A 14990-nucleotide genomic window follows, 5' to 3' on the forward strand; every position below is an offset into this window, starting at 1 on the left:
TGATCATCATCACCTTTTCTGTTACCACTGAAATATAGATGTAATGTATTTCCAAATCTAAACCCATCTTATGCGGAATGTTGCCTAATAGACTGCAACACGATAAAACCAATGGATTAAACGGGCACCTTCAGAATGTGTAAAAGACGCACCGGCCAAAGCAGGTCTCGCACTGTGTTTGTTCTAGAACAAATGCAGCAAAGATATTTAATGCTTGTATGAGGCATATAGGCCTACGCTGAGTTTTATTTATTTATGATGAGGTGCGTTCTAATTAACAATGCAATGCAAGTGAACGCGCCGTGCCGGCGCCTTCATGCACGGACCGGTAATTATGTACTCTGCTATATTTGCTTTTTATTTATTAAGTAGGCCTACATGCATTTGGTTGAAGAAACATTTATTAAAATTAAGATACAATTTATACAAAACGAAATTCACTTTAAAGAAATGCTTTCTATAAGCAAAACTTAATAAAGTGGTAAAAATCATGGCTGAGGATTACAGAAACAAAACTTACTCTGCACTTTACTGTTAGCCTAAAAGACATAAATGTTAATAATTTGGAACACAACCAGGAGAGACTTTAATTTTAATTATTTTATTGCTGTATTTTATTTACTATTCGAATAAAGGAATTTATCAAAAAATAGCCTGTAGCATTTACTTTTCGCAAACCTTGTGAGCATGCGAAACCAAACGCAGTGACCTCGCGCCAAATGTTTTTTTATTGGTTTATAAAGTACAAACAGACCAGTTATGAAAAACTGAGTGTGAGGGATTTGTTCACTTCACACAAAATGATCTTGGAAAGAAAGAGCTGACTAACTGTAGTAGGGTTTAGTCCACTGTCTATAATAGCCTAATTTACAGATCCCTTTTTTTAACCGACAACCGACAACTTTGACCGGTTAACGTTGATACGGTCAACCATCGGTCAAACGGTCATCGGTTAACATCCCTAACGATAAGTCAAAATCAGTTAAATCAACTTAATTTTAGTAAATGCAATAATGTGATGTAGATATTATAAAAAATACACTTCATGCAATCATGTTTCATTTTCAAGTTTATTTTTTGCATGTGCAATCAGTTACGCAACTCTTATCTGATCATTGCGCCTAAAGATTTTTTTTATCTTATAAATATGTTTAATTTAAAGTGTAAAACTGTAGGGATTAAAGAGTGATGATTAGAAAAAGAAGTTCACTGTTAGTAATGTTCTGGAGTTCATTGAACTTTCATTGGAGTTTAATTATCTATATCCCACCTACTCTAACTGTACTGGGCACAGGCTACTCCAAATCTAACCTAGGTATTTTGCTAGACTCATCTGGGATAATGTTTATTTAAATTTTGTTTTGTGTTGCCATTTATACATTTGTCTTTCTGATGCATGTCAACTTTATTGCCATTGACCCTTTTGTTTCTAAACAATGATGACGTGGCAACGTATGCGCGCGCAGTTTGGCAACGGAAGTATGGCAAGAATCAGCCGTATAGCCATAGGCGGCTCTATAGCCATAGGTTTGAAAAAAATCATCATCTATCTGTTATTGCAAACCTAAATTTGTAGTATACTGTAGTGCTGATCTTGTTTTGTATAGCAGTGTTTTCCAACCTTTTTTCTGCCACAGCACAGTTTTGATTAGTAAAAAAAAATCATACCGTACACCACTGTCACAATAAGCAGTAACAGATCTGCACAAACCTGTATTGCAATGCTTAAATGATTTGTTAAACTGAAATATTATACTGTATTACATTTAGTATTCACATTTAATGTCTAATCTTGTTTTGATGAACACAAATGATATCCTGGCTGGAATCAGTGACGCACATGCAGCTGTGACCAACTCAGCAACCTGGTAGCTTTGAGTGCTTTTTCAAACACTGTGTTATTTTTCCACGGCACAACAAACAAGTGGTCACGGCACACTAGTGTGCCATGGCTCAGTGGTTGGGAAACACTGCTGTATAGTATAAACTTAACAGTCTATAGTATAGGGCTATAGGTTTTTTGGGTCATCTGGCCGATGTAGATGAATATAACCAGAAGCAGCATGCTATTGTTGGAAATGGAAGTTATTTATTTGCAGAAAATGATTTATATGACGTTATTCATATGACACAGTTATAAAGAAAAATTCTACTGATACGTTTGGAAAGGTTATTACTGACCTTGAATATATTTTTACATGAACAATAACCGTAATGTATCACTTTGATTTTTATTCACTTAGTACTAATTTTACTTAAAGATCCCATTCTTTCTCTGTTTTTGAAGCTTTGATTGTGTTTACAGTGCTCAATATAACATCTGTTCATGTTTCATGTGTAAAAATTATTTTTCACATAATTTACTTATCTTTATAGCGCTGTTTTCACTGTACTAAAATCAGGCTGATGTCTTCCTTGTTCTGTGAAGTCCCTCCTTCAGAAATACGTAAAGAGTTCTGATTGTGTAGCTTGTTTAGTGTGTTGTGATTCGATAGAAGCTTAGCTTGCGACTGATGTATTCATGTGGGTGGAGTTTATCCAAAAAACTGTTCATAAGATCCCCTTATGACATCTTAAGGGGAGACAAATTTCAATGACCTAATTTTTCAGTGCTTGTAGATAATGGTTTACCAAAAGTAAGTTACTGTGTTTTTCTTTTTCGCATTTTCTAGGTTGACAGACCTGGGGACCCAATTATAGCACTTAAACATGGAAAAAGTCCGATTTTCATGCTATGGCCCCTTTAAATTAAATCTACTTAAGATTGCTGAACAGGAATTAAAAAAATGTGTTCACTGAATGTAAAACGTCTTGTTCCAGCAATATATTCTTGTTAGATTAACAAAACATTTCCTGTTCTACAGATGATCAGTTAACAATATGAAAAACTTTATTTCACACTTCTTTTTTACATTTTTATTAAACTTGTAATAATAAGAGGACTCTCAAAAAAGATGCCACCTTGCCAGGCAAAGTCTTAAACTTCACACAGAGACCTCAACACTCAACACACAAGTCTCAAACAGTAATCAAATCTCATGAAGTAAAAAGATGAGCTCTTAACTTCACCACAAAAATAATATAAATAACAATGATAACAACAAAACTGCAGTAGTAGAAATAAAGACAACATACAGCAAAACAACACTCAAATAACAGTAGCAGTTAATTTATGCATGCTGCAGTGCATGATGGGTACAATTTTCAATTCCAGAAATTTAAATAACCTATAATAAATTGATTCAACTTAAAATGTATTGTTGTAAAATGTATTTGTGTTAAAACAAAATGAGGGTTAATATTGTGTTCCATTTTTTATAAGCAGTTTGACCCCACGCATGAGATATAGCCATTAAAGTAACATACCAGTTCTTTACATGCCTGACTTTACACTTTTCTAGCCTGTATAGTTTGTTTTCAAAATATTTAATCAGCTTTAAAAGAACACAATGAGAAATTATCTTCATTTAAATAGAGGTCAAAATGGTCACTTGTCAAATGTTTTAAAAAATGCACATGATTTAGAAAATTTGCAAATATTGCTATATTGCTTACTTTAATATTTATCAAACATAATTAAAATGGTTAAAAAAAATCATACAAATATATTTTTAATTACAGCAATCCTTTAAATGCATATTGAGGTCTACAATCTACATATCTGCTTACTTTGTAAGAAAGCGTATAGAAAACTTTACACATAACTTGCTTTATTCCATCTCCTGGTGATGTCACTTTTTAACTGAATGGAAAGCTGAATCTGTGCGGACCTGTACCAGGTTAAACTGAGCTCTCATAGCGTAAGAGACCTGAGACCTCAGCAGTGTATGCGAGTCTCACCGTATCAGGCCTACTTGCAGAAAGGAAAGACTAGAAGAGTACTGAAAATAGAAATAAGACCACAGCAGAGAGGTGAAAGAGAAGGAGCAGGAGCTCAATATAATCGAGGTTCTTCTAGATCCATGCATATGAAATGAGTTGTGTCCTTTTAAAATGCAATTACGAGCTCTCCCCCTGCTGCAAGGATCAAATGGTAGAGTGATTAAACAAACTGAGTAAGACCATTCTGTCAAAATAATCAGAAATCAGCCTAAACTGGTTTACTTCCTGGTCTTCGGGTAGCCAGCAAGCTGGTTGTGTTTTTTGTCTGCAGGGAGAGAGAATGAACAAGAGGTTGGACAAGGGAGCAGAGGTCGAGGAGGGTTTTAGGTCTTTTTGAAATCTGGACATCATAGGTATTCAATAAGAAAGACATCAGTCCCTGTTCTCCATTGCCATTGGCCATGGGGTAAATGAAGGACAGCAGAGGCTGTGTTAAGAATGCTGAGGATGCTCATGCTGTGATCTCTACACAATCATGTTTATGTTTAAGGTTGATTATGTTTATTCAGTGTTAAAATTATTTACAGAGACTTTGAAATCAATAAGCTATTTGTGGGTTGATATTCCTGAATAGTGGGGTGCTAACAAAACAGTATGCATGCTGACACTTGCATTGGCTTAACCATTTAGCGCAGGTTGAAATGAAATATATTTTATTATCCCCAAAATAATTTTTTTCTTGTTGGATCTATTCACAATAAACAAGTTTGCGTTGGGATTTTGTTTGCTTGTCCAAAAGCTGATAAGATGAGCGTACACAAATCCTTAAGTGTAATTTTTTGTGTAAGTTTTATGGCTATATGTGCACTGAAAAAAATTATTCATTCAATTTACTCATTTTTTTAAGGTAAGTGGTTGCAATCAATTTATTTAAGCTACATTTATACAAAAGTTTTTTGTTTTGTATTTCTATTTTTTTATGTAGTTTAAATAAATTGATTGCGACCACTTACCTTAAAAAAATGAGTAAATTGAATGAATAATTTTTTCATTGTAAGCTGTTCGTAGCTCTGTGTAGCCTGATGCACACCTTGCCAAAATTTTTACTTTCAATGTAAGTGATATTTAACCCTTCAATTGCGGGATGACTGACCACCAGTGTTGGGGGTAACGGATTACAAGTAACATGCATTATGTAATAATATTACTTTTCTGAAGTAACGAGTAAAGTAACGCATTACTTTATAAATGTACACATTAATATTTTATTAATATTACATTAATTTTAACTTTAAAAAAAAGCAAGTTACTTTTCAGTTTAATTAATTTGTTTATAAAAATAATGTACTCTATGCGAACACTCCTGTGTGGGAACAGTTTGAGTAAAAAACTTAGATGGCAGTCCAGAGCTCGACATTTTTGTGATGACATATTCAATTCTGAATGCAGAACTTTTCAGTGATAAAAACACCTGCAAGGCCTGAAAGAGATCAAGCCTCAGACAAGAAAAAGTAACGCAAAAGTAACTAAAAAATAACGTAAGCATTACTTTCCATGAAAAGAAACTAAGTAACGCAATTAGTTACTTTTTTTTGGGAGTAACTTAATATTGTAATGCATTACTTTTAAAAGTAACTTTCCCCAATACTGTTGACCACACAGAGACCTTGCTTATAAATTATTATTATAAATTGCTGTATGGAATAAAGCAAGATATCCTTACACAAAGCGTTCTGTCTGCCCAGAGAGAGAGAGAGAGAGAGAGAGAGAGAAGGGCCTGCGACTGCGGGGAAACTAAACTGCAGACCAGCAATTTTTTTTACCCTTGGATTGCCCTAATTATACAGTGCATTGATTTTACAATGCATCCATGGATTGATTAGCAATGCTTCTGTCTCTCTGTACACCCCTCCACCTCCTACAGGAAGCACTATGCATTCTGGTACTTTCTGATCCCGTGCAATTTTTCCCAGGGGTGAGAACGCTGTGCCTGCTTTCTACTGACCTCTCTTGTTTCGACTGCCGATCTCTAGGTTTGTCCTTTCTGAAAGAGAGGGTGTAAGAGAGGGTGATAATGAAAAGGAGAGCAAAATTGCTCCTCTCCTTTATGAAGTGGCGGGAAGGAGGGAGTCGAGCGGGTGCGGAGAGATCAATTGCTCTGGGTGGAGAAGCAGGAAAGGAAAAAGAGATGAAGAATGCATTTAAAAATCAATTACACAGTAAATATGACACAAGTCAGCCATGACGGCCTCAGGGGAGGATAGGGAAATAAGGTTCTTGCCTGTACCCTGGTAAATTCATTCTCAATGAATAAATTACTCTTTTGATGTGGAGGGCATTAAAAAGAGAATACACATGGTGCCTGTGTTAACACAATGTTATTCCCTGATGACACTGGGTTATTAATTTTTTCTATATGTTTTGCTTACAATCCTCTTTTAAAAGACTTAAATGCAAGGTATTACCCAAAGGAGAGAGAGAGAGAGAGAGAGAGAGAGAGAGAGAGAGAGAGAGAGAGAGAGAGAGAGAGAGAGAGAGAGTCTTGCGCGCGTGCACATATACACACACTCAAAGCGAAACGTCCAGGTTCATTTCTTGCACTGCAATATAGATAGGGGAATAAGTTCAAGTTAAAACTCCTTGGACAAAGTTTTTATGACTAATTTTGCCGTCATATTTGTTTTGTGGCGCGTTGATAAAACACTGCCTCATAAGCTCATCCTCATAAGCATTCATGGAAAAATGAATGAAGCGCTCTGTAGATATATTTTAAAAGCCATTTCACCCCAAACGGCTTTGGGCTATCCTGTGCTTTAAGCATTTATTTAGAGAGGAACGGCACACAAGGTAATGAAGGGCATCGATCCCGGTTGCTTTATTAACGGGACGGACTTCTGCAGCGCTAATAGGAAGCCGCTTATTCTGTGGAGGTTTAATTAGCCTTGCGCAGAAAATGTGCTTACGGCGCGCGCTGCCACTCTGCCGTCACCTCGCGCCCTGCGCGCACGCTCATTTCACGGGCCGCTGGGACCGAGATCAAGACAGCGAGACCCTTCTTCATTCAACTAAAGTGTTCATTAAAGAGAGGGTTAGTTTGTCCCTTGTACAGGCGTTCTTCTGTCGATGTTGTCCCACAGTTCTTCTGTCATGTTAAACTGAATATGCTTCGCTTTTAATATTTATATCTTTATATCAGATGTAGATAAACAATTTAAAAAATTGCTTTGTAGGCCTTGTCCAGAGCTCTGGAAGACAATAAAGCACCCATAAAAAATACATAGAATTTTTTTTAAAGAGCACCTATTATCCGATTCACAATGAAACATTTTCTTTGGTGTTTGTTACATGTTAACGACGCTACAAATCCCAAAGTAAACAATGAGGTGAGTTATCATTTCCTATTTCATATCTTTTCTTGAACTACAACAAACACACACATGTAGGCAACAGTTTACTTCCTCAGATTCGGCTCGTATTGATAAGGTAATAAAGACGATGTTAACTTCTGTCAGTATTGCATTGGGAGCTCATCTTCCAAACATGGTAAGTAGCGTCACATTTCCGGCTGATGTTAGAGGTATTCTGGCCAATCACTTCATTCTGGGGTGCGTTTCTTGAACAATGACGTAACTCCCTGCTTGTCACGGTTTGTCCGTGTCATGTTTTGTTTCTGTTCTGATCGTCATCATTTGGACATTTATTGATTAATCACCTGATCAACCCAGTCTCACCCCATTTCGTCAATATTTGACGACACTTGACCATTCGTCAATATGTGACGCGGAGGGTATACCTTTCGCGTCATTTTTTGACGAACTGGGGACTTCAATACTATTACGTCCGTTGCATTCTCTTCTCCTATTTTCTTACCAATTTCGCGTCGGTTTAGGGTTAGATTTACATAATGACATCCCTACCCAAACCTAACTCTAACCCCAACGCCAGGTGACAACTGTTTCTAACCCCAACGCCAGGTGACAACTGTTTAATTTCGCATACACTGTTTAATTTCGCGTACACGGTTTAATTTTGCGTAATCTAACCCTAAACCGACGCGAAATTGGTAAGAAAATAGGAGAAGAGAATGCAACGGACGTAATAGTATTGAAGTCCCCAGTTCGTCAAAAAATGACGCGAAAGGTATACCCTCCGCGTCACATATTGACGAATGGTCAAGTGTCGTCAAATATTGACGAAATGGGGTGAGACTGTGTTAACCTGATTCATTCCACCTGTTTGTCATTTGGTCTGTGTGTATTTATAACTGTGTTTGTGCAATACTCACTGCCGGTTTATTGTCTCTGATTCCTTGTGTGTACCGTTCTCAGTTTTAGTGTTCCTGTGTTTACTTACCTGCCGTTGTTTGTTTCTCGTGTTTTGTTTCTTGTCTATTTTTATTAAATGTTATTTATTCATCCAGAACTTTGCACTTGCGTCCTCACTCCTGATTCCAGTTTCCCAGTCGTGACAGAATGAACCGGCTATTCAAGGACGCAGCAAGTTCATAGAGTGCTTCCCCTAATATTTTTTTGAGGGGGAGTAGTGGACACCGGGTCCCGCAAGCTGCTAAGCCCCGATGTCCCTTGGAGCTGACTAAGAGGGATCGCTCGGAACTCCAGGACGGGCTCAAATGAGCAGTTGCCACGCCCGATTCATTCCCCGGGGTGGTGGCCGTGACACACAAGCTCGTTCCTGCAAGGGTTGAATCGTTCCAGTTGGTTCCCTTGCTGGTCGAGTCGTCTGCTCTGATTCCTGGGAGGTCTACCGCCATGCTCGATTCGGGGCTCGGAACGGACGCCACGCCCGCTTGTTTCCCCGGGGTGGTCGCCATCGTGTGCGAGCCCGTTTCCCCGAGATGGTGGGAGGTGACTTCTGGGGGAATCGGATCTCCGTCAATTCCCAGGAGGGTCGAGTCGTCTGCCTCGGTTCCCGAGATGGTCGCTCCGGTTTTTCCGGCTTCGTCCCAGCTTCGTCCCGGCTTCCTGCCCTGCCGGTTTCACCCCGGCTCCCTGCACTGCCGGGTTCCTCTCGGCTTCCTGCCCTGCCGGCTTCATTCCGGCTCCCTGCACTGCTGGCTTCGCTCCGGCTTCCGCCGGCTCCACCGTGGTCTCCAAGCCCTCCATCCCTCCCCCCAGACTCACCCTTACAGACTTTTGTTTATGTTTATGTTTGGGTGGTGTCTGGAAGCCACTCTTTGAGGGGGGGGGGTTATGTCACGGTTAGTCCGTGTCATGTTTTGTTTCTGTTCTGATCGTCGTCACCTGGACATTCATTGATAAATCACCTGATTCATTCCACCTGTTTGTCATTTGGTCTGTCTGTATTTATACCTGTGTTTGTGCAATAGTCACTGCCGGTTCATTGTCTCTGATTCCTTGTGTGTACCTGTTCTCAGTTTTAGTGTTCCTGTGTTTACATACTTACCTGCCGTTGTTTGTTTCTCGTGTTTTGTTTCTTGTCTATTTTTATGAAATGTTATTTATTCAACCAGAACTTTGCACTTGCGTCCTCACTCCTGATTCCAGTTTCCAACAACATAGTTGATGTGAAAGGTGGTGTAATTAATCTGTTTAAATCCATTGTTTAATGTACATTGCATCGTAAGGCTGATTTTGTTATTGTGTTTTAGTTCTCTGTTGTTTAATTTCAAGATATTTTATTCAGGCGCAAGTTCCCTCTTACGTCACTCATCCCAGGGATTCCCCCTGGGTCTTAAAGCTCGTGTCTCTACGCACATGCGCAGTTTTTAAAAACAGCGCTTTAATTCTGTTTACAAACTAACGGACATGAAATGGAATTTGCTTATAGACGGTTTGAGCAGTAACAACATAAAAAACCTCCAGTAAACTCTGCTAAGAATAAATAATGACAAAGGACTTCAAACTTTTTTTTTATATAACAAGCAAAAAAACAACAACACGTAGATTACCTAGGAAACCAAAACTGTTCTTTTTTCGACAAGGTATTTGTTCAAGAGTTCAGTTTAGCAACTCAGACCATTAAAAAAACTGAAACTGGAAGTAAAGTTCGCATCACAGCACGTGCGTCTGATGAAACCGTCTATATTTAGAACGATGGATATAAAATGCAATGCATGTTTCTTGCTTATTTTGTTCAAAAGCATGATCAATGCCAGTCTACATATTAACTATAGGAACTATGCTTATAACCAGGGTTGTCAGGTCCAAGAAAAATTTCCAGCCCAATGACAACTTAAAACCCACCCAAAAGGAATGACAACTAGCCCAATTTTTACATTTGTCCAATCACAGTTGAAAACTGAGGGATTACAACAAAAGGCTGTAAAATAAACTCTTACTATCGCTTTTAATGTACTTTCCAGGTGAAAATTTTCATAATGCACTTAAAGTGCTCTATTTCACACACTATTTTGTACTAAATATACCAAAAAGATTATCTTAAGAACATCTAAGTGTACCCAACCGTGCTATTTTGAGACAGCATATGAACTCTGCCCTTTAAACATACTATCTCTGTATTTAAATGTTTTTATTAAACTTGAAAAGATCATACATAGATGGATTGACATGGTATGTAAATATCTTTTTAAAATAAAATTTTAAGCACATTTTAGTTCATATTTAGGTGTCTCAAATTAGCACAGTTAAGTACACTTAAATGTTCATAACTGTAGGCTACATAATAGGCTATTGGGACAATATAGGCAAAATTGCTCAAAAATTGCTCAGACTATAGCATGGCACAGAGGCTTGTGATTAACTTGTGTGTGGATTAACCAGTTCTCTCCATGAATTTAGACCTGGAAGCTGCATGGCGTTAAGCTATAAATAAATGAATAAACAAACATGCAGATTATGATTTACCGCTTCCTCAAACCTCCCAGTATAGTGATATTAAGAGCAAAATGCGCCCCTCCACTAACTTCCTGATGCTACAGTGGCCCTTGGGTTGACAGGTTTTGCTTATGGGATTAATGCACATTAGGAAAGAATATGGGTTAAAATTATAACAACTCATCTCTAGTCAAGATAAATAATAGTACATTTGTAAATAAAAATTGTAAATTCGAGTTGATTAAAAACATTTAAGGCAGAAAGATTTTTTTACAGTGCACCTTCATCTAAAGACCCATGTATGTCTGCATAAGGTACATGTTGTTATACTCAAAACACAGGGCCTTTATTACTCTGATTACAAAGGACATGTCCCACATCGATTATTTGATGTCTTCTTCCAGTGAATGTCCACTCTGCTGCTTTTGACTCTAAGTGATTTCTAAAGTATCTGATTAGATTGTGTCATTAATCACAAAGAATTTAGGTATCAGTGAATATATTTAATGTGAGCTTACTGTGTGTACCAGTAAATGATTTATGTCCTGTTCTCTCTCAGTGAAGCCTGTTGTCCATTTCATTTCTCATAGTGTCCATCAATCAAAGATGTCGCCTGTAGACTGAAGTCAGTCACGTTGTTACTCTTCTTCTTTAAGTGAGGTTATGTACCGCTGACCCTTTAGTGACCTGAGACATCAGGTCGGCAGTGCAGAGTTTTTCAATTAGACTGCCTGCATGTATTTTTCTTTCATCATTTCTCTAAGCAAACATTGTTTACGGCCATGTAAACAATAAAAAAACCCTACTTAAACACGTTTTATTTTTGTATAAAAATTATAGTTCCCTGTCGAGAACGTTCTCTCGACATTGCGTCAGTTAGCTGACGCTATGGGGATTGATCCTTCAATCACGATAACCCTGAAGCCTTATTGCACAACGCCAGTGCAGTTGAAACTCGCGCTGGCCAATGACGCTCAAGACGGCAAAAGAGGGCGTGGCCTTCTCACTATAATAGCAGCCGTCCTGAGCGAATATCTTCAGTATTTTCTCCTTCACGAGCAAGTTTTACCCTGCAACGAAGACATCTGTTGAGTACGCGGATAAGACGGACGTCCCTCTTAGCGATCCAGATGTCGCGAATGTGCTCACGGTGTGGAGGTCCTATCGACCCGCCCGATTCGCACAAACTGTGTATAGTATGTCTGGGGCTTCTCCACGCAGAGACGGCGTTGGTTGGGTCGGAGTGCCCTCATTGTGATGAGCTCACAATGAGGGTGCTCAGGACTCGGCTCAACATCGCTCTCGAAAGCTCCTCGCTGCAGCCTCCCACTGCCGCCAAGGTGCCGCTGGTGGGGGCTCAGCCACCGACGGAGAGCGAGCGCGTGCCGGAACGCCGCGCTTCCCCTCCCCGTCGCTCTCCGGTTCAGTTCGTCGCCGAGAGCCTGCGTCCTGAACCGGGAGCTGCCGAGTCTGTCTCCTTTGGGGTCCCCGCAGAGGAGGATGAGATGTCACTGACGGCGTCTGACGGAGATTGGGACCAATCTCCGCCTGCCGCGTCGGAGGCTGACGCCCACCCCCCCTCCTTTCACGAAGAGCTGGTGCGCATTCTCTCTAAGGCCGTGCAGGATTTAGAGATCGAGTGGAGTTCCCCGCAAGAACCCCAAAGGAGCAAGCTCGATTCGTGGTACTTTGACTCGGGCCGCCGCACCGCCGCTCCGAGGAAAAGTGCCCCTTTCCTCCCAGACCTGCACGATGAGGTCACCAAAGCGTGGGCGACCCCCCAGGGCGTCCGCGCTCGCGCCGGCGGGTCTGAGCTGTTTTCTAAAGTGGACGGGGCGGAGGCTCGTGGATACCTGCATATCCCCCCCGTCGAGGAAGCCATGGCGGCCCATCTCTGCCCGTCGTCCTCCTCCTTGGGTGGTGAGGCTTCACTACCCTCTAAGGCGTGCCGCATGACGGCGCACCTGGCTGATAAAGCCTACGCCGCGTCAGGGGAGGCTCTGTCGTCGCTACACACCATGGCGGTCCTCCAGATTTTCCAGGCGCGGGCTCTAAAGGCGCTGGACGAGGGCAGCACGGACCTGAGTACCTTCAGGGATCTGAGGGCGGCAACGGACTTCGCGCTGAAAGCCACCAAAAAGTCGGCGCAGGCTATCGGACGCAGCATGGGCTTCATGGTGGTGATGCAGCGCCAGCTGTGGTTAAATCTCACAGATATCAAGGAGGCCGACAGGAAGACGCTGCTTAACGCTCCCGTTTCCCCATCTGGCCTGTTCGGTGACGCCGTGGGTACCATCACGGAGCGATTCTCGGAGGCGGTGAAGAGTTCTAAAGCCATGAGTCACTTTCTTCCTCGCCGCCCTATGTCTCATGCGCCGGCGGGACCGCCGCCGCTGAGACACCGCTCCGAGTCTGCGCCACGCCGGCCGGCAGCGCAACCCCCCGTGGCGACGCCCCCGACAGTGAGACCTGAACCGGTGGTGCGTCACAAGAGCCCCTGGCACGAATCCACCAGGAAGCGTCGCAAGAAACCGGGTCCAGGGGGACCGCAGTCCGGAGCAAAGCCGCGTTCCTGACGTGAGTGGTGTGAGAGAGAGAACGCCGAGCGGCGAGCCCGCCGCCAAGAGAACGAAAGTCTCGTCAAGCGTCCCCCTGGCTGTTGCGGGCGACGCAGAGACTGTCTCTTTAAATGTTTTTGTGTTGAATGCAATAAAAAATGTTACTTTTTCACAAAAAGAGCGTTTTCCTCCTTATCTGGTTTCGGGTCGCTCGCCCCAGGGCAGCTCCCACCCTCATATAGACACGCACAGCGCACCCTCCCTGCTTTCGAACCCCCCCGCGACGCGCGGGTCGCAGAGAAAGCGGGGACGGGAAGGGTTAATGCACGGTCTCAGCGAGCCGCACAAAAGCCCGTTGTCTATCGCGGCGTCAGCCGCCCCCCGGCCGTCCTCTCTTGTGCCCGTAACACACACGCTGCACAGAGCGGAGAGGTCTTCATTAGTCCCGCTGGGTCACTCGCCCCCGAGCAGCGATCCGGCGAGCAACGCGCAGCCCCCCAGAACCGAGCTACCCGTCACGCACGAGACGCTCGGCGGCAACGAGCGGTCAGGTCATCCTGTCATTCAACCGCTATCACTGCGCTTAGATGCATGGCGTGCCATTCCCAACATATCGGAATGGATGCTGAACATTATTCAGAAAGGATATTCTCTACAGTTTCGACGCAGACCTCCCCGTTTCAACAGCGTGATAGCGTCAACGGTCCGGGCTCAGGACGAGTCGATTTTGTATCAGGAAATCTGCAATCTCCTCGCCAAACAAGCGATAGAGTCAGTTCCGATGCAAGAGAGAGAGAGCGGTTTTTACAGCCGGTACTTTGTCGTCCCGAAAAAAGACGGCGGTCTCAGACCGATCTTGGATTTGAGACAAATCAACAAAGCATTACACAAACGTGCTTTCAAAATGACTACACTGAAACAGATCCTCGCCCACATTCGGCCCGGGGACTGGTTTATTTCAGTGGACCTAAAGGATGCTTATTTTCACATTCAGATCGCCCCGCACCACAGGCGCTTTCTGAGATTTGCATTCAAGGATGCTGCATACCAGTTCACGGTCCTCCCGTTCGGTCTGGCGCTCGCCCCGCGCACATTCACGAAATGTATAGACGCGGCGCTGTCCCCGCTGAGAGCGAGCGGCATTCGCATCCTGAATTATTTGGACGATTGGCTGATTTTAGCACAATCCAGAGAGGTGCTCATCAGCCACAGGGACGCAGTACTTTCGCATTTAGACAGCCTCGGTCTACGTGTGAATTTGCAGAAGAGCGCTCTATCTCCAACGCAGGAGATCGCGTTTCTAGGCGTGCGTCTCGACTCAGTCTCAATGAAGGCTTTCTTATCAGAGGAGCGCAAACGGGATCTGACGTCTGCTCTGAATGTATTCAGCCACGGAGGCACTGTGCCACTGAAACGGTTTCAGAGACTTTTAGGCTTGATGGCGGCAGCCTCACCGGTTTGCCCACTCGGTCTGCTGTATATGCGCCCGTTGCAACTATGGTTACGATCCAGAGTGCCCAACAGGGCGTGGATATCGGGACGAGCGCGCATTACAGTTACGAACGGATGTATGCGAGCGCTGAGACCCTGGTTCGATCCCAACCTGTTCAGCGGGGGTGCCCCACTCGGGCTGGTTACGAGACGGAAAGTAGTCACAACGGACGCGTCGTTAACGGGCTGGGGAGCCCTGTGCGATGGCGTCCCGGCTTCGGGCTCCTGGCCGGAGTCGGAGCGGTTATGGCATATAAACCGTCTAGAGCTCAAAGCCGTCTTTTTAGCACTGCAGAGCTTTGCG

The sequence above is a fragment of the Paramisgurnus dabryanus genome, chromosome 21 (assembly GCF_030506205.2).
Source record: "Paramisgurnus dabryanus chromosome 21, PD_genome_1.1, whole genome shotgun sequence".
Lineage (NCBI taxonomy): Eukaryota > Metazoa > Chordata > Actinopteri > Cypriniformes > Cobitidae > Paramisgurnus > Paramisgurnus dabryanus.